The following is a 25,398-nucleotide window of genomic DNA, read 5'->3' on the forward strand; positions in this document are numbered from 1 at the left end:
GTATAAAAATAGCATAGCCATTCACAAATCCTTGCAACATCGCCGGCTTGTGTTCAGTAAACAAACGAGACCGAATCACAGTAGCGCCCAAGAGCGAAGGCGAAGAGATAACGAGTCGGAAGTCGGCGTCACACATCCCCATTCCGAGCGACCAGACTCCCAGGCGACGAGAACGAGACGATATGATCTGAACAAGGATGGAGGGGATCGCTACACTGTTGGGTTGTTGCGAAGGTTATGCGATATGGGATATTTTGATCAGCGATAATGGTGGTCCCAACACCATTTTCATAGCATGTTTCCTCCGTTCGTTGTTTGGTAGAATTTCAACTACAGCCACGATAGCTACTTTTTGATGAATGTGGAATACTATTACACGGCTGCAATAGCGTAAAGCTATAATCGCAAGGATTCATTATCTATTGTACGCATGGATTGAATGGATAAATGAGTGGAGGGGTCTCCGCAGTTGCAGTCTCGAGCAAAGACGTTTGATTACGGATGGTCTTCTGCTTTCAGGGATTCCACATATACCATGATTCGAAGTCCAGTAGATGCAGAGAAGAACATCTTATGGGCTGTTCTAGCGTGCAAAACCTGACCATGCCGACTTTTTTCCCGAACAACCTAGATAACTGCTAGTAACCTAGAAACTGGCCACCGACAACGGACACCTACTTGAAAGCATGCAGCACTAAGGGTATGCGATAACATACTTTTAGTGCTCTCGGCAAATCTCATTGAATATAGGTATGGTTACTGCTACTGGACTTCATAGCTCCTATTTGCATTCCATCATTTAGTATAGTCTTGTAATAAATCTTAAGCGGGTATCAAATAAAAATTGGAACATTCAGAAGTGGATTAACATTTTAATTTGCCTAATTGATTCCCACAGTACAAGGACTTGCATGCGGGCAAGCATTTCCATCGAATAAGTGGTCGGGGCACAACATGTGAAAGATTTAGTTCGAAAAATGTATTGGAGGGTAACCACTTCCTTCGATGGGGTTTGATCCCACGAAACCAGGGGCCTCATTGCACATCTCCTTTTGACAGCTCTTCCGTATGACAGTTTGCATGGTTTGGTCGTTTTGAGTCGAGGTGCGCAATGTCACCCCAACACTAGACAGATGCTTTCCCTACTAAAGGTGCACCTGCCTAGCGTACTGGTTTCGTGGGATCAAACACCACCGAAGGAAGTGATTACCCTCCAATACATTTTCCGAAGTAAATCTTTCACATGTTGTGCACAAATCAATTTTCAGACATAATAATTAATATAGGCAATTAACTTTGATTGTACTGAATTTTATGATGGTGAACGCTGATAAATTTATCCGAATTTGAGATCGTAATATTTGTCAGTCAGGATTAGAAGTGTGCGTCACCGACGACGTTTTTGACATCATGCCGCCACTACCACTTTTTTGCATCTTTGATTGCACGTCGGTTGAAACTTGTAGGAGTTCGAAGAATTTTCAATGCCAATTTCGGAGACTTTCCAGTGGACATTTCGGATTGATTGCCATGAACCATGTAGGGAAATTCCCGTTGTAATGTGAAGCATTTTATTTACGAAAGAAATAGGAAAATATTTCCAGTGTATGTTCTGAAGAATTTTTCATTTAGTGTATCGAGAACTTGCTACGTGAATTCTGTAAAATTTGAAATTATCTCCCATGTAAATTCCGAAGAATTTCCGTTGGAATAAAAAATCTAATGATAATTCCCTAGAAAATTTGCATTTGTTACATTGCGTAATTTCAGGACATACGGGATTGGAAGTTAGGTTTTGAGATATTTCAGCTGCTGATCCGGGTATTTGTCGTCATGAATGGTGTGGCGTAGCGTCGTGCTCGAGTTATGAGTCGTGCCAGAGCTTCAAGAAAAGAGAGAAAAAAAATAGTAGAGAGAAATCCCGCAGTGCCGGACATATAAGGATTATGTTTACTGATATACCATATACACAAAATATGATCATTGATGATTCATACAAGCTGTGTTTGAATATTTGAAGACGTTTTTCGGCGATGTATTTTCAATGATGAATTTTGGAGGAAAATTTCACGGTTCAGAAGTTTCTAACGTTTACATTAAAAATGGACTTTTTTCGGATGGTGATAAACAGACAGATAATTGCTTTTGATAAATTTGCACCAACCTCCTGGCCAAGCGCACGCCGCAATGTAGCCAACCTTCCCTTGGTCTTCATTTTCAGCTTTTTTTAGAGCTTCTTGTCGCTCAGGGTCATCGGCCGTCTAGAACCAGGCTTTCTTTCGATGCTCAGATTGTTGTCTAATATTGCCAAGATGTTAAGAAAACTATTTTGAGCTTTTCTCGACGAAGTCGAGTCAAGTACGAGACACTGAAGACGACCTTACTGTTGAGGTCGAATTACGCATCTGTCAAGGTACACTTAAGTGCTGGAATTAAATGGGATTGTACAAACTCGTCTTATGACAAGTGATTGCCAAGATGTTGTAAATGCCAGACTGGGCCTATCCGGTGTCCACAAAGTGCCGCACGATGTCCGTTTTCGACGCGGTGAACGACGTTCTTTGAACGTGAATACTTCTGTACGGAGTTGCTTCACTGGTTTTGCCATCACGTTTAGAGTTCGACTGATAGAGCTGTCAAATGTTGTCTACTGACTCATGGGTTACTATGATTGATGCTGCATGGGTAGTTTCATCAGTGCGGATGCTTCTACTTATTTTTGCGGCTTTCTGATACCTTAGCAAGAAGAAACAATTGAATCATTTGTTTGAGAAACTGCATAAGTCCATTTTACACTTTTTCGAGAAAACAACAAAAAACTGTTTTTGAACAAATTTGCTCCGAATCTTCCGATTTCTTCGATACAGATCAATAGAGCACTTTCAGTGCAAAAAATGTAAGCAGTACTCCACAATTGCTCTTCAAAGAACGTGAACGTATATAATTTCTCAAACAAACGAAAAAAATTTCATACATTCCTGAAAAAAAAATTTCTTTTCGTATTTTTTGCCAAAATACGTATTTTCGGACAAGGATTCAGGATATATAAAAATCTCATTTTGACCAAAAATGTTACATATGCAGTTTCTCAAACAAACGGTTCAATTGAATTGAAGTAAGTTTAACAAAAGAGGTGTAAAGAATGGCTATTTGTTCACATGAAAAATCACACTGTCCGGACTTGGGTGACAGCTAAGAAATTCTAAAATATATTCCACATCACAATTACATTATAACTCATGATCGTTATTTAAAAACCGGTTAATGTTTTGAGCAGTTTTTTTCAATCTCAAATTTTGTACGAAGCTTACAACATTAAGATTTAAGGTTCCAAGGTAAACAACTTTCCAAACTTCCTTTTGTACTGCATAATATGGTGGAGGGATAGACATCTGCAAGTGTCGTTTTGAGAAGTGTCCGGCAATGGGAGGTGTTCGGCGCTGGGCAAACTCCCCATATTAGAATTAAAGCCTGTCCACGTTAAATTTCGGACAGTCAGATAATGTTCAATTCATTTGTCGCCATTTCATCAATTTGGACGAGAGCTAAAACATGCTGAAAGCAGCGGTTAAGCGAAGAGGTTGAGCTGTCATGTAAATAGTTCGTCTCAGTGGTTGGTAAAAATGTTAAAAAATCGCGTTGGATGATGGGTGTCCGAAATTTAACGTGTACAGGCTTTAGTATTAGACTTCAATGTCAGACAAGCAAATACAGTGCAGATGGCCTACATATAAATGGCATCGCGATCCCCCAATTTTATACATTTGAAATTCCGAAGAAATCCCTACTAGTAGAGTATAACAAAAACTGAACACATTTGGGTCCTAAAGCCCTACCTCGTTTATGGTTGCAAACGATAGTGCATTGGTCAAGAATACTTGAACCGATGTTAGGAAAATTCTGGTGAAAGTCTAAAGCAGTAAAAATAATATTTTTGTGTTTGAGCCATTTTAAGGCAAATTTTGGGCTTTTATATGCCCGCCATTGCATGAGTATGTATCTTGTGTAGCAAGTAAAGTGGATACACTATGCCCAGGGAGTCGAAACCCGAAAACATCCTAGACCGGACCGAGAATCAAACTCGCCAAACTGTGTTCTTAGTAGCCATTATCTTTCATATTTTGTAACAAAATTTTATCATAATATTTTCATATATTTTTAACGAGAATTGCAAAGCTCGGATGCTCGAAGGATGCAATGCGCGAAATAGTGTCGATCTGTTTGCATTCGACAAATCAAATCGACGTGATAAAGCTAATTTTGCATTGAATAAATTCTGAAAGCCTGCAATATGATTCCTTTATAATTGGTGTTAATTGGAAGTTAAAGGAGAAGGGACTTATGAAATCAACGTGGCCGACGGAATTACTCTTCAGAGAATTCGTGCAGCAGAAAACCAGTTATTGTGAGCCATAAAAATCAGTCTATTGGTTTTATTTTGTATTGTTCAATTTTCTAAATGATTGTTATGAATTTAATGATTTATGAACCCATTTGCATATTGTTGAATCGTCCTATGCTAATAGATTGTTCGTTTCGCTGAATGTTTATACATTGTAATTTAGAATAAGTGAATTTGATCATTGGGGCTACATTTAGTCTGTTGATAGTAAACAAATAATATGATTTCAAAATTATTCAACATCGAATAACCAAAAAATAGGTAAACGAATTAATACAGCAAAGTCTCCAAGCCATAGATATCACAACCCTTATATAAGAAAAGCTAGTCTAATCTATAATGGGCTCAGTTTTAACTTGTTAAAAAATAATTTTGTTCAGACAAAAACAAAAATTTTTGAGGGTTGGTTACAAAACCTATCACGACCTGTACAATTAGCCAACTGCATAGTTAATAATATATTTTGTATCTGATCATGTTATGAATTTAAAAAATAGAATGTCATTTTTGTGATACAATTGTAACAAAATGGGAAAGCTTCTTGTTTCAAGTAGTGTTATTCTTGATATAAATTAAAATATTTTATCAACATCCTGCACTAAGTTTCTAACAAATTTTGTTATTGAATTTAGGATAACACAATAAGGGGCCGTCCAGAAACCACGTGGTCATATATGGGGGGAGGGGAGGGTTTGGAAAATGACCACGATAAGCCACATGGGGAGGGGGGGGATTGGTGTTGCTCTCGAACCACGTGGTTTTTTTTTATACGAAAAGCTTCTGGCGAATAACAATAGCGATGTAAAAATACAAATCATTAAACGCGAAGCGCATCTTAGGACCGCTGCCCACGTAGCGTCTTTTCAACTCAGCGTTGAAAAGATGTAGGTGTGCATTGAAAATAACCGGTAACGCAGCGTCGGTCGCAACGCCGATGTATAGGGTAAGACGGTATAATGCGCCCCACCTGGCCAAAACGCCCCCCTTTGGTTTCTTTAAAACTATAACTTATTAAGGGTAAAAATCAGTTGGTACCTATAAGTATTTGTAAACCCATCATACTATGTGAATGTGGAAGAATTTTTGTATTACACAGTGAAAATAGTAGCAAAATACAAAAAGTTACAGTTTTGATGTAACTTTTCATGTTTGCTTGCGCAACATTCTGAAGCGACTCTAGTATACTGTCCGCAAAACTTGCATTGGAACACTCAGTTGGACAACAAAATAACTTTTCACAGTGGTCAATATGATATAAAATTGCTTCCATCTTCAAAAATGTTACGATTTTCGAAAACATGTTTCACTGGCCAAAACACCCCAGTGTAGGCAGGATGATATGCCCTTTCCAACTGGACACAAGCGCAACGAGCCTGCAGCAGTTGCTTCCAAATTGTATGGAAAATATTGAAATATAATTCACACCTGCTTGAATGGACCTATGTTGGTTTTTTAATGTCAAGCGCATAAGGATTTGTAACCTTTTTATTATGGGATTGATAAAATACTAATGAAAGGCTACGAAACGTCTTTGGTTAAGGTGGGGCGTATTGCCCAGGCACTTTTTGAAATTCATTTGTTCACGACTTTTCAAAAAAGCTTTGTTACATGTAATCTGTAATATTTTTATATGACTACTTACGGCCAATGCATTTGCGACTTCCTGGACTACCAAATAACACAGAGTTTGCATAAATTGGGTTGAGAAGAAAAAAGTTATCAAGGAGTTGCCTTAGGGGGGGCATATTATACCGTCTTACCCTATCTGCGTTATTTGACCATCTTTGCCTTAGCCCATGTCCATAAAAAAATAAACGAAAGAACAGGTTGCGATTCAGTCTCAATTTCCACAAAAAAAATGGAAAAACCGTCTAAGACGAATTAAGTACTGTCCATTTAATTCCACCAGTTAATTTTCGTTATCTTTGCAGATACGTATTTCGACCATAACTGTGTGGTCGTCTTCAGTGTCTCGTACTTGACTCGACTATGTATCTGCAAAGATAACGAAAATTAACTGGTGGAATTAAATGGACAGTACTTAATTCGTCTTAGACGGTTTAATACATTCCACTTAAAGAGCTTAATATATTTTTCTGAAAAATGGAAAGGAAAAATGGGAAAATATTTTTTTTAAATCCGCCGCGCCACGCCACCGCCGCAGATGGTTTTTGGCATCACACCGCCGACACTTTTGCATTAGCGGACTGCAGCTACACTTTTGAAAAATGTTCATGTTTTTACAACAATCCAAGAAAAAACTTCAAAAGAATTTCTTGTGGATATTTAGGAAAAATCCAGTAAAGAAATTTCCTGTAAAAACTTTGACTTTACTTCATACAATCCTGATAAAGTGCTGGCATTCCGAAGGATTTTTGAACAATGAATCGCCTCTAAATTAATGATTTCGTGTGTGTTACTTCTACGTGAAGTTAAACGATTTACAATGATATGGAAATGCTACACAGCAAATAATTTTGAAAATTCAACGACGTGTAAAATTGCAGCTAGTCCCAACAAACGAATTAACACTCGAAATTCAATTAAATTTGATTGAATTTTACAAGCAAGCACGGTTTAAATTTATTTCGATTTAAAAGAATAGTAAAATCGATTGAATGTTACGTCTATTTGCATGCTCCAAATATGTGCATAAAAATACATTTAAAATCACAACATATTTTTATCTGTGTAATATCATCTTCCAAAACTTGGACGTACATGTTCATGATAGCATTAGAGGCGAAAGTATAGAATTGATAGTTCCGTTAGGATACGGCAGGCATGAAGAATGTTTTTATAGAAGTCGATTTGAAAGCGAGCGGAGGGCAATATTTGTGATGGCATATATCGCACGACCTTCCTTCTGCCAAGCTCCCGTATGAAGGGGGAGGGAAGAATATCAGTGTGGAAGCTGATATATCTCCACTGGCAAAAGGAAGGTGGTTTGACTTGCTCATATGCCCTCCGCTCGCTTTCAAATCGACTTCTATAAAAACATTCTTCATGCCTGCCGTATCCTAACGGAACTATCAATTCTATACTTTCGCCTCTAATGCTATCATGAACATGTACGTCCAAGTTTGGAAGATGATATTAGCATTTCCATATCATTATCATGAATCGCCTGCTTTGAGCGTGCTTACAGCGGCACACTAAGAGTTAACTTTGGTAAATCAGTATGGCGAAAGGCATCTAATGTTTAATATTTCGAAAATAGGCACTTTTATCGAAAAAATATTTGGTAGGCGTAGTAGCGGACACCTTCCTGCATAACTGGTACCAAATAGTTTTTCGTGAAAAGCTCCTACTGTTGAGAAAACCCGCGTTAGATGTCTTTCGCCATACAAATTCCTGGTGGTTAACTCATGCTGGCTATTTTGCGCATATACTATAGCGCCTTGCTGTGATAGCGGCGAGTAGCAAATCAGCCACTGCCAATAATTCATTCTCTGTGAAAAATTTTGCTTGGAAATTTTGCTACAAATGGTTAATGAAAAAAAAACAAAACATCTCCAGCGTAAATTCCGAAAAAAATTTCAACAATAATAAATTAGCACTTGTGAAAGCAAAAATTGCAATTGTGAAATAAGAATTTTCCATAAAGAAATCAAAATGTTCCACGAAAAAAATACAAAATTTTCATGAATAAATCAATATTAGCAATAAACAATCACAAAATTTTTCACAAAATAAATATTTTTTTAACCAAAAAACCTTTTCATGAAAAAATCTATAATGAGCATTGTTTTTATGTTTGTAATTTTTGATTTTAAAAGTGTTAATTTATTTTTGTTTTGTGGAAAGTTCTTAATTGTTTATGGAAATTTTGCATTATTTGTAGAAAATTTAATATTTTTTTATTGCTAATACCATGATTTCGTTATTGGAAATTTCCTAATTGCGATGGAAGTTTTTAAAGATTTTTTAGGCTGAGTTTTCATTTCAGTCGATATCGTATCTTAGAACATCGACTCATAGAAGGTCTATTGTAGCTTGTGAAAGTAATAAATGAAATCGCATCGGCTCAATGGACCTGCTTGGATGCTTAGCGATGCACGGATATATCGTTCAGGACTTGATTGATCGGGTCGTTTCAAAACTCCGTAATATCATGTCTTAGGACATTTTGTTTCTTTACATGATTTTTGATACTTTTGAGATATGTACTTCAGAGCAGTTTGGCCTATGACACCCGAAAAAAAGTACGACTTTTTAGTTCTTTTCATACTAGTTTGTAAAACTCTAAATATGTACGTTAAATCCAAGTAAAAAAATCGTCCTGAGAGGGTTAAATACCAGAATATAAAAATAAATTCCAGAATACCAAAAGGAACCCAAAGATATTAAAGGATGTAGATTTAAAATGAAAACTTGCATTTTAAGCCAAAACTGTATATTTCAGGCAAAAGAATATTAAGGACAATGTGTTACGGTTCTGATTAGAATCATAGAATCTTGGCATAATGAAGATAGTTTTGAGATTCTGAATAAAACTTGTATGCCCTTAGAAAAACCTTCAGCTCAGTTCAGATGCTTCGCTGAGGTTAATATATCTTAAGGTTAATATCTTAATATATCCGGAGCTACGGAATGTCCCAAATACTCTTAGGAATATATAGGGATATTCAGTGATGAACTTCAATTTTTTTTTAAAATCAACAAAAAAGAAATTTAAAAAAATAAAAAATATAGGGATATTTTGGAACATTTCTAAACCATTACAAATTTTTCTCGAAATTTATATAACATATTCGCGAGTCGACATTTTCTTGTATCCTCCTGATGCATCGAAGGTGTGCGAGTTCTAGATATACTAATACCTGATACACATTACAACTTGATAACATAATCAAAATGTTCGAATTCATGAAAATTTATAATTTCCATGCTGAGTTTAGTTTGATTTTGAATCAGTTAAAATTATCCATCTTCAAAATTGATAGGATTAACCGTTGTTTTAGTTACATAAGGTTTTTTTTAAAAATTGTACTTGAAAAAAACCACGTGGTCAAAGGGGGGGACGGGGGGTCTGGATATTCCGAAAATGTTTGCAGTATATCCCAAATCTGTATACAGTAATATCCCAAATTTAACACCCCTGGTGAATTTTGGGGTGATAAAACAGGGTATGTGACAAAACCGAAAAAAAATTATTTTAATTTTTTTAATTCATTTCACTAATATGAACCATTTTACGCCTTGGAAAGGCAAAATACGTGAACGGTACCAGATATTTCTTGTCGAAAATGCTTACAGAATCCTTCCCAGGTACTCAGAAGTCTTTCATAATGAACTACAGGCGGTGAAAGTTATTTCATGGAAATCAACGTTGTTTGCGGTATTATTTACGAAAATAAAAAGAATGACTAAAATTTTCAAAGTTTTTTGGGGTGACAAAATCGGGACGTGATAAAATCGGGTCGAAAACGTGACAAAATCTGGGGTAGACAAAATCGGGGAGTGACAAAATCGGGTCAATACTGTGTATGACTTGGAAATTCCAAAGAATTTCAAAGAACTTCCCAATATTTTTTTAAAGTTCCTTAGAGTTTCCGTTGAAAATGCTTTTTCCGAAGTAACTTCAGTAATTGTTTTGTGGAAATCCCTTTTTTTTTTGGGAATACCAATGTAAAAAAAATCTTGTTCAAGTTAGAATATTTTTACGTCAAAATTGATATGATTCTTTCTTTAAAGTCCTTAAAAAAATACAGATGTAAAAAAACATGCTGTGAAAAATAGCCAAAAATTATATGCTTTACAAATTCCCTATGTTGACTGTAAAATAAGTGAAGTTTGCATTAAGTGATTAAGAATTTCATTGATTTTATTTATTAAAAAATAGGTTTTTACCGTAATGTCCACTTTTAAAAGTAACAAGATGTTTCTTGATTTACGCAGAAATCTTTTTCCCTTCAATATAAAACGAAGCTAAACGGAATATCGCATACCTTTATTATATTCTTGGAAAGCACGTGATTTTATGAGATGCTGGTCACGCAAGAAGAATGTGAATAAAACCATTTCCTTGCTCATGGAGTAAGCTCCAACATAAACAGTGTTGAGGTTCGTGAATGGGAACTGGGTTTTTCAAAGGCTGAAAGAGCAGAGCCGAAGACAAAGGATACATTGCCTCGGCGATAGTCGTGATGCCATGGGAAGAGAACTCTCTCTGTATCACACCTATCTGAGAATCCTTACTGACAGCATCACGCGAGAGATGCTGGACACGGGCAATGCGCATGGTTTCAAGTTACAAACCAGCCGTGGACCATGTGATCGAAGCGTCCTTCTATGTGGGTATTATTTCTTAAAAACTATTCTGTGTTATACACCAACATTTGATATCAACAGTATTCAGTAAACATCACACCAAATCAGCTGAAGATATTCACACGATAGTCAAGCTATACAATCTGATAGAACGAAGAATTTGTATGCATATTTAGACACCTTCTGACTTCTCACGTTGTGCATACTTTCAGGCAGCTTTGACAGCCACATGCTTCCCGTTTAGTATAATTCAGGGGCAATCAACTACGCTGAATGTGCCAATCTGTACACGGTCTGCATTCCAATGAGGGGAACGGTAAAATAAAAATCGCCTAGCTTCGAGTCCCGGTGCGTCGTAACCCTCCTGAATGTTTGCAAAACACTGACTGGTACCCCAAGCAATAAACAGAGCATCATCTGATGTCATATTGATTTGAGCAACAATCCACGTGAGAGTGAGTGCGGAATTCTCGCTAACTGGTATCATGGATTCTGCTGAACTAATCTGGAAGCACTGCTGGTGATAAGGTCGATCCAAACATTCGCTCGTGCACCTTGCTGGAGTTTGGACGCGTCCTCGCTACACGTGTAGGCGGTTCTTCTTGCCGATAGATACAGCATCCGAACAGGATATTCTCATCGCACTAGAACTAGTCGGTCGTCATTCGCGTTCCAACCGTCAATAGAGTTGCACGTGTTTTTCCGCAATAATACCGCGCTTGGTGGTGTCGGTCGGTGGGTCTACCTTTGCTTTACTGTGGCGTGATTGTGACTAGAAAAGTGGTTCGACAACGTACGACGCGTTTGCAGCAATCAAACTGAGCCGCGTATCGGCCAGGGAACCGAGTGTGGGAGTGGTTTACTGAAGAGGACGCACACATTCGCTGCAGTGTTCCTTTGAGCCCAGTTAATACTTGGATGGCAACATTTTAAGTATTGTGAATTCAAATTGTTCAAGATTAGCGTCAATGAAATTTATATCAGGCTGATAAGGTGAGCTGAGTTCCATATCTGGACAGTGATGTCGCATTAAAGGGTTGTGTTTGTGTTGAACACAGGTTTATTGACAGTTAATCGCATTTTGAGTGATTATTTTGAAGAGCCCCGCTTTGCCGGAGCGTGAGTGATACCGGATTTACTACGATAGCTAGTTGTGTACTGATAACGTCGAAGAACGACCATTTAGTGTGAAGCCATAAATCCTAAATGGTTTTATGAGTGAACCGATCGGCATCTAGTGATTATCATCACGTTGTAACGCATCATTGTTCAAGGTGGACCGAGCGGGAATCCCAAAAGGTAAGCTTTGAAACCAGTGTGATCGTTCGTCAACCGGTTCTTCTTTGCAATGTGTTTCTATTGTAACGAATCACTGCAATCGGCAGCTCGTCTTGTATGCTTGTCGTTTCTATCGTAGACGCAACTAGTTTGGCGCTTTGTTACGACACAGAAGGTAATGTCGGTTTATGTGGTTTGTTTTTATTCGTATACCATTTGAGTGAATGAAGGGCGTAATGGGCTGCTGCTAGTTTGTTATATTTTTCCAAAATAAGTTTGAAGTTCTTTTAAGAGATTCTTACTGCATATAAACAGATGCAGTCTAAAAGTTCTAACCCAACACAATCCATTGCTGGGGAAAATAAAAAAATTGTCTCATGTTAACAAATACACATGACAAAATAATTTTACGATTCTACTGCAAAATAAATTTCATATGGATAAAACCAAGATTAATTTTGTCGAATTTATTCAAATAATATTTGGTGAAAACTCATGAAAATTCTCGGGTACTTACTCAAAAGGACGTATGTGGTTTTGTATACAAAGATTCACACGTCGATTTGTCCAATCTGATGGCACTCCCACGCAAACCAATACTACGAACAGGTAGCCGAAGCCTGCCCCTACCTATCTATGGTGATTGTTTGCGTGGGAGTTCTATCAGATTAGAGAAATCAACGTTTGAATCTTTGTTTACAAACTCACATACGTTCGTTGAATAAGTATCCAAGAATTGCATATTTTGGGTCACTAGTCGTCATAGTTGTGAATACATTGGGAAATTATATTTCATTACTGAATCGAAAGTATAAAAGGAGTTGGCGATAAATGTGCGACTAAAATAAAAAAATATTCCTAAAATATTAGAAATTTTCTATAGAAAGTAAGGAAATCACCAATGAAGAAATCAGAGTGAACGCCAAACATTTTTTTTTTCTGAAAAATGCGGAAAGAATTTTTCAAACCCCAAAAATATATAAATAATTTCAAACACAATAATTGAATTTATAAAAAAGAGTTTTCCATAAAAAAAAGTAAAATTTCTCAGTGACTTTTTTAATATCTTAAATAATTAAAAATAAGTACTGGGGCCCTCCTTAGCCGTGCGGTAAGACGCGTGGCTACAAAGCAAGACCATGCTGAGGGTGGCTGGGTTCGATTCCCGGTGCCGGTCTAGGCAATTTTCGGATTGGAAATTGTCTCGACTTTCCTGGGCATAAAAGTATCATCGTGTTAGCCTCATGATATACGAATGCAAAAATGGTAACCTGGCTTAGAAATCTCACAGTTAATAACCGTGGAAGTGCTTAATGAACACTAAGCTGCGAGGCAGCTCTGTCCCAGTGTGGGGATGTAATGCCAATAAGAAGAAGAAGAAGAAGAAGAAGAAGAAGTACTGAATAGCTATTTTTACTCGAAATAAATATTTTTTCCATTAAAAAAAAAACTCTTGGAAATTGCTTTTTTATGAAAATTTCCGTAGGCATTATTTTATCATCGCTGTTTATTGATATTTTTGTGAAAAGAATTTTTCGTAGTGTTTTGTAGAATTTGTAGGCAATGTTGATTTCTTTATGGAAATTTTATATTTTTTCAAATTATTATTTTTTAAATGGAACATTCGTGAAAGTCATTTTAGTTGGCGGCGTGAATCGGCGTGGTGATTTTTTTATTGCGTTTCTTCAAGATGTTTTAGCTTTTTTCGGGATATTTCAAGATATCAACGGAAGAATCGTTCGAACTTTGCCTGAAAAATTGATCAGCTACTCCAGAAAATTCTTTAAGTTATTCCAAAATATTTATTTGGAAATTATTTTCGGATTTTCCACAGGAACTTCTTTGAAGTTTCGAGAATTCTTTAGAATTACAGAAGCTTTTTGGAAATTCACGAAATTTCACGAGAAATTGTTCAAAATGTCTACAGGAAAATGTTCCGAATGTCCACGGAAAGTTCCTGTTGAGTTTCTGTTGCGTATTTATCGAAATTTACACAGAAAATTCTTCATAATTGTAGAAGAGTGCGGCTGGTAGAACGGGTATTTTAACGTTGGCTTGCTCAGTTTAGAATAATTATAACGGCTAGTTTGGCATGACCAACGTCAAAACAGGAATTTTTGCAGAATATCCGAAAAAGTCGTTTTCCCTAACAGGTTGTCATCAGCCTGAAAATGTCGTTATCCGACATGGTCGTTTGACGGAATGGGCCATTTGGCAGAAAACGTCATTTGGCCCAACGATACGTTCAAATGTCAATTATCGAACGGATAATATGGTAAAAAATATCCACCCGTTTGGCCAAATGACATTTACGCCGAAATTGCCTTTTTGTTAAACGACCATTGAACGAAATTTCGTAACCACTCTACTTTTCAAGTCGATACTGGCCTTTAAACCAAAAGTCATCTAACCAAATCCCATAAAGACGAATTGAACGTATATTCGAAACTGTCATCACGTCGAAAATAGTTTGTCCATAAATTTAGTTTGGCCGAAAGCAACATATAGCCGAAAGAGACATTCGGCCGAACTGGTAATTTGGCCGAAAAAAATGTTAGACCGAAGATATCAAAAATATCCTTTCTGCAAAACAAACCTTTCAGCTAAACGTCATTTTCTGCCAAATGACCTATTCAGTTAAACGACTTTTTGGCAAAATGATCAATTCAGCTGAACGACACTTTTCGCAACATTTTTGGGCCAAATTGGCTCTTTCTGCAAAATAACCATTCTTACCTAATTGCATTTTTGGGCAAATGATCTATTTGGTCAAACGACTTTTTCGGCTGAACAGCATTTTCAGTCAAATACCTGTACTTCTTCTTATTGGCATTACATCCCCACACTGGGACAGAGCCGCCTCGCAGCTTAGTGTTCATTAAACACTTCCACAGTTATTAACTGCGAGGTTTCTAAGCCAGGATATCATTTTTGCATTCGTATATCATGAGGTTATCACGATGATACTTTTATGCCCAGGGAAGTCGAGACAATTTCCAATCCAAAAATTGCCTAGACTGGCACCGGGAATCGAACCCAGCCACCCTCAGTATGGTCTTGCTTTGTAGCCGCGCGTCTTACCGCACGGCTAAGAAGGGCCCCAAATACCTGTTAGGGCAAATAATTTCTAGGGTCAAAGTACCAGTTCGCCCGAATGTTTTTTTTTTTCAACTGTATGTCGCTTTCGGCCAAACTACATTTTTGGTCGAACCATTTTTGACCTGATAACAGTTAGCTTAGCTTAATTAACAGTACGTATCGTAGTTGCTTGTCGTGATTGACCGAGGAACCACAAATATGCACAGCTCACCAATTAACCAAATCCATATTATTGGGACTAGAAAGCTATTTCCACTGTATATGCTTTGGGGTTTCTCTAATTCAAGTGCGTGTTCGTGTTTTCAAGAAGTACGCAGAACGATCGCGTGATCATCCGAAATAATGTGCTTTGAACGGCTGGTAAATGAATTAATTAGTGCTTATTTGAATTTCGAGAAGGGCGCAGAACGATCACGCGATCATTCGGAATAGTTTGTTCTGCTTTGTGCGGCCGAGAAATTAATTTACTAGAGCACGTATGGTCGCATTTTAGGTTACACGCCGCCGCTGTGAACAAAGATTGAATATCCTTTATAACTAACACAATATCCTACCCCAAGACCAGGCTTGGCGTTTACTCGCACAATGAGTTCAAAAAGTTCATCAAAAATGAGCAACATGGTATCACGGTTATGATCAAAACATAAAACAAAAGGAATCTATGACAAAAGGTCGAAGGACAAAAGGTCGAAAGACAAAAAGTCGAAGGACAAAAGGTCGACTGGACAAAAGGTCGAATGGACAAAAGGTCGACGGGACAAAATGTCGAAAGGACAAAAGGTCGAAGGGACAAAAGGTCGAAATTACAAAATTGGTTGAAATTGAAAAGCCATAGTATTGAGAACAATACAAAGGAAAACTATGATGTAAGTACCGTCATCGGGAGTGACACTTGGCCAAATAAGGGTCAGGTTGGCCCATGTTTTCAACAAATTCAGCACAAGGAAAATATAATATAAGACACCTTTATGAGCGATTCAGATAGCTGACCTACAGACTTTTCGTGAGAACGATGGTCCAATCTTGACTTGAACCCACAACCTATAATTTCTACACAAAACTCTACCACCAATTGCAATATGCATAAGCATATTCATTCATTTATTTAGTTTACATCTAAACAGAAACCACTGAATCAACAATTTGACGCCACAATACACGAGTTAATAATTCGAGAACACGGAGTTCTTTTTTAAAAAAAACTTAAACGTCTAATTACCTTTACTGTTCACAACCAACTGATTTATTATCCTCAACTTAACTACAATACAAGTATGCTGAGTCTGCACTGGCTCGGTAGGTACAGGTTCGATGATCGCCCTCGATATCGTTCGCCTGGTTCTGCTGATGCGCCTCAATGTTGCCAACTCCAAAATGCTGACACCGATGGGAACGTCGATGGAATTCCACAAAGTCCGGTCGGCAACGACGTTAACTCACGGTTTGAAGCCGCATCTCTTCATCCTCGAATGCGCCCCACGCTCGCCAAGTCGTTTACACTTGGTCTGCCCACCTCGCTCGCTGTGCTCCACGCCGTCTCGTACCTGCCGGATCGGAAGCGAACACCATCTTTGCAGGGTAGTTGTCTGGAATTCTTGCAACATGCCCTGCCCATCGTACCCTTCCGGCTACCTTCTGGATACTGGGTTCGTCATAGAGCTGAGCTAGCTCGTGGTTCATTCTTCGCCGCCACACACCGTATTTTGTACATCGCCAAAGGTGGTCCTAAGCACCCGTCTCTCGAATACTCCGAGTGCTTGCATATGAACAATCATGATTATATCCTGGAACACCAATGCATGATCGTTCATGCTGTGTACCATGAGAGAGATTTTTTCGTTAATGTTATACAAAATAAAACATCACGCATGTTTGAGTGTTAATTCAAATGATTCGTACGGTTGAATCACCGAATAATGTGCATAATGTAAACTGTTATGTACGGCTTAAGGCCAGTCTTTGTGTACATGCTTCAGTGTTTATTTTTTATTTAAAACCAATAACAACGTCACGTTGAATTAAAACCAATAACATTCTCATCTAATACATGATGATGAGTGGAAAATGAATTTGGTACACATTTATACAAGAGACTACCAATCTTCTGATTGTCCATGATCGACATCGGAATGTAATGTATAGGAATGTATAGGAAGTCGCGTTGGCGAAATAATTAATTATACGACACTGAATCAAAGATACCAAAACCAACGTATTTCACTCAAACTTGCACTCGAAGCGATACGTGTTACAAAAGCAGGGTCTAACAAGTATTAATTTTTCAGTTCTCGTCCCGAGTATTAATCAAAATTATACAATGCTCGCCCTGGCTGCTGAATATTAACTGTAAATTGGTTAAAGAACTGCCCATGAAATAAAGAAGGAGAAATCTGTGGAAATGTAATAAGCTAGATTTTTTTCAGAAACACGTTTTCAAACTTGTCGTATATTTAGTATTTTCATGTATTCATTCCGTGCCGATAGTTCGAACGAGCCAGACGTGTACTGTGTCTCATCGCGGGTGTTGTTCGGTAGTGCGAGTCTATTGTGTGGTGCCTACCTACGGATCCAAGGCGATCACTGTCGGCGAGCGAAGTAGCTGCTTCTGGCGACGCCAGTAAAGCAGGTTATTGTTTCTGCTGCTACCTACAGCAGCAGCACAGATAAGTGGCAGATTTTGTTTTATTGTTCTCCCTTTTGGAGCGGGACTGATTGAAATCAATTGAATTAGTTTTTTTTCTTATTTTTTTTCTGATTCGCTAATAGTTTTAAGTTAGTATAAGACAGAATTGTCCTTCCACCTCTCGGGGTGAGAATGGAAGCAGAGACTATGGGAGGTGGTGAGCCACCAAAAGAGGTTCGCACACGGTTTTACCAGGCATCTTCGCCTGGCCCTTGGGTTGTTTACTTTCGGCAGAAAGCGAAAAGCCTAGATTTTCTCGGCATCAAACGAGACTTGACGCGTCGTTTTACGAAGCTTGAATTCAATCAAATCAACAGAAACAAGCTACGCATCACCGCACCTACATACCAGGTGGCGAATGAAATTGCTGGCGACAGGGCGTACAACATTGAATATTTAGTTTATGTCCGCTCGCGGGAGGTCGAAATAGAAGGTGTGATCAACGCAGCGAGCTTAACTTGCAAGGATGTGCTTGCAGGGAAAGGTCGCTTAAAGAATGCTTCTGCAATCTACCGTGGATATCCTGGACTGCAAGGAATTGCATTCAGCAACCACAGTAGATGGTAAAAGGTATATGCTAAGTCAGGCTCGCTTCGGGTGACGTTCGCCGGTTCGATGCTCCCAAAATATGTAGATATCGAGAATATGTTGTTTCCGGTGCGTTTGTTTGTACCAAGGGTATTTAATTGTACCAACTGCAAACAATTAGGTCACACTGCCGAGTTTTGTGACAACAAACCACTTTGTGGTAAATGTTTCCAAAGACATCGGGAGGATACCTGCCAGCAACAAGCCACAAAATGTGCTTATTGTGGTTTGGATCCTGCCCATGGTTTGCAAGATTGCCCGGTGTACAAAAGACGCACCCAAAAAGTGAAGCGCTCGTTGGTACAGCGCTCCAAGCAGTCTTATGCGGAAATGGTTAAAGCGCAAGACACATCCGCCACTGCCACCGCTAAGACTGCTTTTTCAGCTGCCGTTCAAGTAAGTGACTATTATGATTCCATCTCCATTGATGAATCGGACTCTGACGCAGCCGACATGGATGATTCTTCGGAGGTACACGCGCCCGAAAAGAGGAAGCAACCGTCTTCCCCGGGATCGCGCCGAAAGAAAACAAAAGTCATCCATAAAGGCTTGGCAAAATCTCAAGGTAATGGGGATTATTTAAAATCCTGAAGCAACCAGTCTTCACTGCAGATCCCTGCTGCTCTAAGACATTCCCGCCATTGCCTAAAACCGATGTTCCTAAGAAACATCCGGCTAGGATTATCAATGAAAAGGAAAATGCTACTCGCACTTCCGAAAAGAGAATCTCGTCCAAGCGAGGATTGATATCCTTTAAGGACCTCGTGGACCGCTTTTTGAATCTTTTCAATATTCCGGATTCATTGAGGCCAATCATTGACCTCTTTATTCCAACAGTAGAAAGTTATCTGAAGCAATTGACTGTTTCATGGGCCATTCTTGAAGAAATTGTATCTTTCGATGGATAATACGGCCATACAAGATACAATCACTGTGCTGCAGTGGAACTGTCATAGTCTAAAAATAAATTGACGTGTTCAAGTTTTTGATTCGCAATTCTGATTGTGATGTATTTGCTCTCTGTGAAACATGGCTTTCTTCTGAAGATGAAATCAACGTCCACGATTTTAACAGTAGTCGCCAAGATCGGGATGATCATTATGGTGGCGTTCTTTTGGGGATCAAAAATTGCTACTCCTTCTACAGAATTCCCATTCCGACTGTTCCCGGCTTAGAAATCGTCGCATGCCAAGTAAATGTGAAGAATAAAGATCTTTGCATAGCTTCAGTGTACATTCCTCCAAATGCCTCTATTAATCGTCGACATTTTTGGAGCGCAGTCTCCCTCCTATCATCTCCAGTATTGATATTGGGTGATATGAACGCACATGGTATTGGATGGGGCGAAACGTATGACGATTATAGAGCGCCTATTTTCTATGATTTGTGTGACGATTTCAATTTGAATATTTTGAACACTGGTGAAGTAACTCGAATAGGACCAAATGGTCAACAAAGCCGTATTGATCTGTCTTTATGTTCTAATTCACTATCGTTAGATTGCACGTGGAAGGTTATCCAAGATCCCCACGGTAGTGACCATATGCCGATAGCCACCACCATTAAAAGTGGCTATCAAGAATCTGAGCCAGTTAATGTTCCTTTCGATCTCACGAAGAACATTGACTGGCAAAAATTTGCATCGGCGGTAAAAATTGGTATTGAATCAACTGATATTCTTCCGCCACTGGATGAGTATCGATTTCTTACCGAATTGATTCATAAAAGCGCACTGGAAGCTCAGAAACGACGCGTTCCAAGTACATCTGTCATAAGAAGACCAGCCACTCCTGGATGGGATGATAGAATGTACTAAGTTGTATTCTGAGAAATCTGATGCCTTCAAGGCCTTTCGTAAACACGGAAGGTCCGAGCTTTTGAAGAGTATTTGAGGCTTGAAAGAAAGCTCAAAAATCTTCTCAAGGCTAAAAAACGTAGCTACTGGCGACGTTTTGTCGAGGGACTATCGCGAGAAACCTCAATGACAACACTTTGGAAAACGGCCCGCAACATGCGGAACCGCATTTCCACCAACGAGAGTGAAGAATACTCCAACCGATGGATATTCAATTTCGCAGAAAGGTCTGTCCAGATTCCGTACCAGCAGAACAGCTATTTCGAGAATCAGTCACTGATCCCGGTTCTTTGGATGGGCCATTCTCAATGCTGGAACTTTCTATGTCTCTTCTTTCATCGAATAACTCTGCTCCGGGATGCGATAACATCAAATTCAATCTTCTTAAAAATCTCCCAGATATCGCAAAAAGACGGTTACTTGACCTGTACAACTGTTTCATGGAGTACAACATCGTACCACCAGAATGGCAACAGGTCAAAGTAATAGCTATTCAAAAGCCTGGGAAACCAGCGTCTGATTACAATTCCTACCGACCGATTGCCATGCTTTCATGCATGAGAAAATTATTGGAAAAAATGATCCTTTCAAGAATCGACCATTGGGTTGAACAAAATGCATTACTCTCAAATACTCAGTTTGGATTTCGTAAAGGTAAAGGAACAAATGATTGTCTAGCGTTGCTCTCTTCAGATATACAGCTGGCCTTTGCGCACAAGGAGCAATTGGCTTCAGTATTCTTGGATATTAAGGGCGCTTTTGATTCAGTTTCCATAAAAGTGCTGTCAGACAATCTGCATAGTAATGGATTGCCCGTTATTTTGAATAATTTCTTGTACAATTTGTTGTCAGAAAAACAAATGAATTTTACACTCGGCACTCTGACAACTTCCAGAAATAGCTACATAGGTCTTCCCCAAGGTTCGTGTTTAAGTCCCTTGCTTTATAATTTCTATGTTAAAGATATTGACAATTGTTTGGAAGGACAATGCACGCTCAGACAACTTGCAGATGATGCCGTGGTCTCTCTAAGAGGTCCAAGTGCAGCTGTCTTGCAAGGACCATTGCAAAGTACCCTAGATAATCTGACTGTTTGGGCCAGACATTTGGGGATCGAGTTTTCACCGCAAAAACTCAGTTGGTTGTGTTTACTAAGAAGCGGTACCCTGCTCAACTGAAACTAAAGCTGTTGAATGATGACATCAACCAATCTTTATCTTCTAAATACCTTGGGGTCATGTTTGATTCTAAATGCACCTGGAGACTTCATATTGAGTATTTGATAGAGAAATGCCGGAGACGGATCCACTTTCTACGTTCTATCTCCGGAACATGTTGGGTGCTCACCCGGAAGACCTCATCAAACTCTATAGAACGACTATTCTCTCTGTTTTAGAGTACGGCTCCTTCTGCTTCCTCTCAGCAGCTGATTGCCACCTGATCAAATTGGAACGAATTCAATATCGTTGTTTGCGTATTGCCCTTGGCTGTATGCATTCAACGCATAACATGAGCCTGGAGGTGCTTGCTGGAGTCACTCCTTTAAAGCACCGTTACTGGGAGCTCTCACTTAGAATACTCGTCAAATGTGGAACAAGTAACACACTTGTCTTAGATAACTTCGATAAAATGCTTGAACTGACTTGTCGTTCAAGATTCCTTAGAGTCTATCTCAACTACATTTCTTCAGATCTTTGTCTTCCGTGTTATAATCCACCTCGAGTTCACTTCACCAACGACAGTTCCTCAATTGTATACGATCTGTCCATGAAACATGCTATTCAAGGAATACCAGATCATCTTCGACAAATATCTATTCCCTCCTTTTTCAGAAAAAATATGAACATGTCAATTGCAACAACAGATATTTCACTGATGGTTCTCGCATCAACGGATCCACTGGCTTCGGTGTCTTCAATGTAAATTCAACCACCTTCCGAAAACTTCTTCAGGAACCGTGTTCGGTTTATGTTGCTGAGCTGGCAGCAATTAACTTCGCTTTGGGGATAATTTCCAATCAGCCCGTAGACCATTATTTCATCTTCTCGGATAGTCTTAGTTCTATCGAGGCACTCCTGGTCGATGAAACCTGTTAAGCACGCATCTTACTTTCTTACAAACATAAGAGAGCAGATGCGTGTTTTGGTCGAAAAGATCATTCAAGATTACCTTTGTTTGGGTCCCTTCTCACTGCTCAATCTACGGCAATGAGAAGGCAGACTCGCTGGCAAAGGTGGGCGCACAGGAAGGTGAGGTTTATGATAGACAATTCTCGAGCAACGAGTTTTTCCCATTAGTCCGTCAGAGTACTCTTCAAAGTTGGCAAAGAAATTGGACACACAACGAACTTGGACGGTGGCTATTTTCTATAGTTCCAAAAGTTTCTGGGCGAGCGTGGTTCAGAGGTGAGGACTTAAGTCGAGGCTTCATTCGCGTGATGTCGAGACTTATGTCTAATCACTATTCACTAAACGCACATCTGTACAGAATAAACCTTGTCGATAGCAACTTATGTAGGTGCGGAGCCGGTTATGATGACATCGATCACGTAGTTTGGTTCTGCTCGGAAAACGACGTCTCCAGAGAGCAATTATTGGATACCCTAGTGGCCCGAGGTAAACAACCCTTCCAGGAGATAAGAGGTGTTTTGGGGGATCGTGATGTGGTCTATATGCAAGCCATTTATAGTTTTCTTTGTTCCTCTGACATAAAAGTCTAATACTTTTGTTTTTTTTCTTTTCTTCAAAGTTTTTTTTTGTTTTGTCTCTGTCTGTCTGTCCTGTAGAGCGCCGTAGCTCTGGCCGTCGGGAAGATGCTCCCATTCGAACCATTCTTCGAGCACGACGACACACCACATCGTCCCCTGACGCCAAATGACCGGATGAGCTGCTGAAATTCCTTGATTATGATGATTCCCTGATTCCCGAATCCTAATCCCCGTCCATCCTTAAACATTGTAAACCTAACCTCGAGTCACCACGAGTACGTTTGCTTTTTTCCTCTCTTACTAATTTAATAATAAGATTATGTCGATTGTACATATCTCAAAGAAACGTGGCTCCGTAAAGTGTTATACACGCCTGAGCCTACCAAATAAACGAAATTGGAAAAAAAAAATTTTTCATGTATAGAGAATTATAGATTTTTAAATTTTGTCCATTCGACTTTTTGTCCCTTCGACCTTTTGTCCCGTCGACGTTTTATCCCCTCGACCTTTTGTCCCGTCGACCTTTTGTCCCGTCGACCTTTTGTCCCGTCGACCTTTTGTCCTTTCGACCTTTTGTGCCTTCGACCTTTTGTCCCTTCGACCTTTTGTCCTTCGACCTTTTATCCTTCGACCTTTTGTCTTTCGACATTCTGTCCCAAAGCCAACTAAAGATGCTCTTCGTTGCGGAAAAATGAGGAGCAGCTCTCTTTGAAACCGTTTGTCTCAATGCGCCTCTTTGATGAGCATTATTTTTGTTATTCTTTCCAACTAACCGCCCAACAGCCTCACACATTCGTACCTGTATGAAACCAACCATGAGAATAACGACCGTGTATAGCATCCAAGAGTGAAAATGAAATACCTACCTTTACATTTATTTACTGGTACCAGAGTTGTTAATCGTTAATTTATCGTTATCGCCGATAAAGTTGATTGTGATCAACGTTATCGGTTGCTACGATAACGATGAATCAACTGAATTATTATCGGAGTTCGATAAATTAACGTAAGTTAACTCGATAATTTAGCGATAATGGGGTTACTAGATTACGCGAATGAAGTTGGTGTAAAATTTTGACAGAAGCCGAGAATGAAATAAATTTTTTACAGCTGGTTGATGAGAGTTAATTTTGATTGAAGCGGGGCACTCTAAATATATTGCTTAATGCCTGCTATTCTACGAAACGATGAGAAGTGAGGTGCTCTGTTGGTGGTTTGGAGTTTTTTTTCACTATGCAGCATATATGTTCCAATAAGAAGATCGCAAAAATTTGCAGTACCCAGGCGGACTTAATTCTTTGAGACAGTGACACTTAAATACAAATACGCTTTTAATGAGAGAGCATAATGACTTTCCCTTGCTAATCCTTATCGTATAAGCAAGAATATTCACCTGGAATCGGAACCCCTCGGCAATATATTGGGATTCAAGTACTAGAAATTTATTTGATGCAGTGATCTGTTGCGGTGCATTCCAGGCAGCACCAGTAACGAGTAAACATTCTCTCAACAGTTTGGTAGACTAGCCTCGTCACCTATTCAATATGATTTAGTTGGACTAAGCAGTTTAGTCTTTGAGTCATAAAATATTCATTTAACTGGGTGCTCCGGATCTTCTAAACATGCTAGATTAAACAAGTATGGGTAGACATTCAAAATGCTCTCAGATTCTCTAATATGAACAACTGCGGCTTTGTAAGAACTTTAATGATTGAATAAAAATGATTTGGTCAATTCGGTGACCTCCTTGAATCCCAATTTAATTCCAGGATTTAAAGGCGTTTCTAAATATTGTAAGGCGATACAATATTTTTTAAATAGATATTGCAAATCCAACTTGTGAATATTTGTATTTTGAACTATAGTACATGTTACAGTTAACTCGATAATTATCGATAAATCAACGAATAATCGATAACGATAACGTTAATTCAACGCTCACTTTATCACCAACGAAGCATTATCGTAAAAGCGTTATCGTTATCGAAGTTGGTGTGAACTTAATGACGATAATTTATCGATTAACAACCCTGACTGGTACTAAGTAACAGGCAGCTTGATGTAGGCAATTCTACATTTATCTGGCCATCAATTAGAATTTGAATTGCAAAGAGATTATTGACGAAGATATCTAGTATGAAAAGAGACAGGGAGAGATCCCTTGATCTCCTTTTTAAAAGGTAGGTATCAAGCCCTTCCTCGAAATCTTGCGTAAACGCGTAAAAACGCGTACCTTTGGAAACTCTTTCCGAAATATCTACAAAAGTCTGTTCAAGAATTTCCTTGGAAATAACTTAAGGGACTGCTTCGAAAATTCCTTTAAGAATTCCTTAGAATTCTTATAAATAAAAAATCCTCACTGTTTTAAAAAATCGGACACTGTTTTAGGAATACATTCAAAAATCCCTTTAAAACCTTTGGAATTTGATTAAGGATTTTTTTTAGAAATTCCTTCAGGATTTTCTATTAGGAATTTCTAATAGTAAACCTTCCAGTAATTCCTCAAAAAAATT

General features: G+C 38.7%; 1 protein-coding gene and 1 long non-coding RNA gene across 4 annotated transcripts in view; one reads left to right on the forward strand and one right to left on the reverse strand.

The window, feature by feature from the left end:
- LOC134217460 (heme transporter FLVCR2) overlaps nucleotides 1-25,398 on the forward strand; it is a 176,718-nt gene that overhangs the window by 16,330 nt on the left and 134,990 nt on the right. Inside the window, exon 1 of one of the 3 annotated variants that reach the window (XM_062696226.1) lies at nucleotides 11,246-11,974. The exons of 1 other annotated variant lie outside the window; for it this stretch is intronic. The gene's annotated coding sequence lies outside the window, so the exon portion shown is untranslated. Of the gene's footprint in view, nucleotides 1-11,245; nucleotides 11,975-25,398 lie in introns of those variants that run through there. One more of the 3 variants, XM_062696229.1, reaches the window with a different exon arrangement.
- Nucleotides 1,549-11,100, reverse strand: LOC134217462 (uncharacterized). Its single transcript, XR_009981047.1, has 2 exons — nucleotides 10,856-11,100; nucleotides 1,549-2,736 (listed from the first exon to the last, which is right to left on the reverse strand). It is a non-coding gene; the product is annotated as an uncharacterized LOC134217462 (long non-coding RNA).

This window comes from Armigeres subalbatus, chromosome 2 (assembly GCF_024139115.2).
Source record: "Armigeres subalbatus isolate Guangzhou_Male chromosome 2, GZ_Asu_2, whole genome shotgun sequence".
Lineage (NCBI taxonomy): Eukaryota > Metazoa > Arthropoda > Insecta > Diptera > Culicidae > Armigeres > Armigeres subalbatus.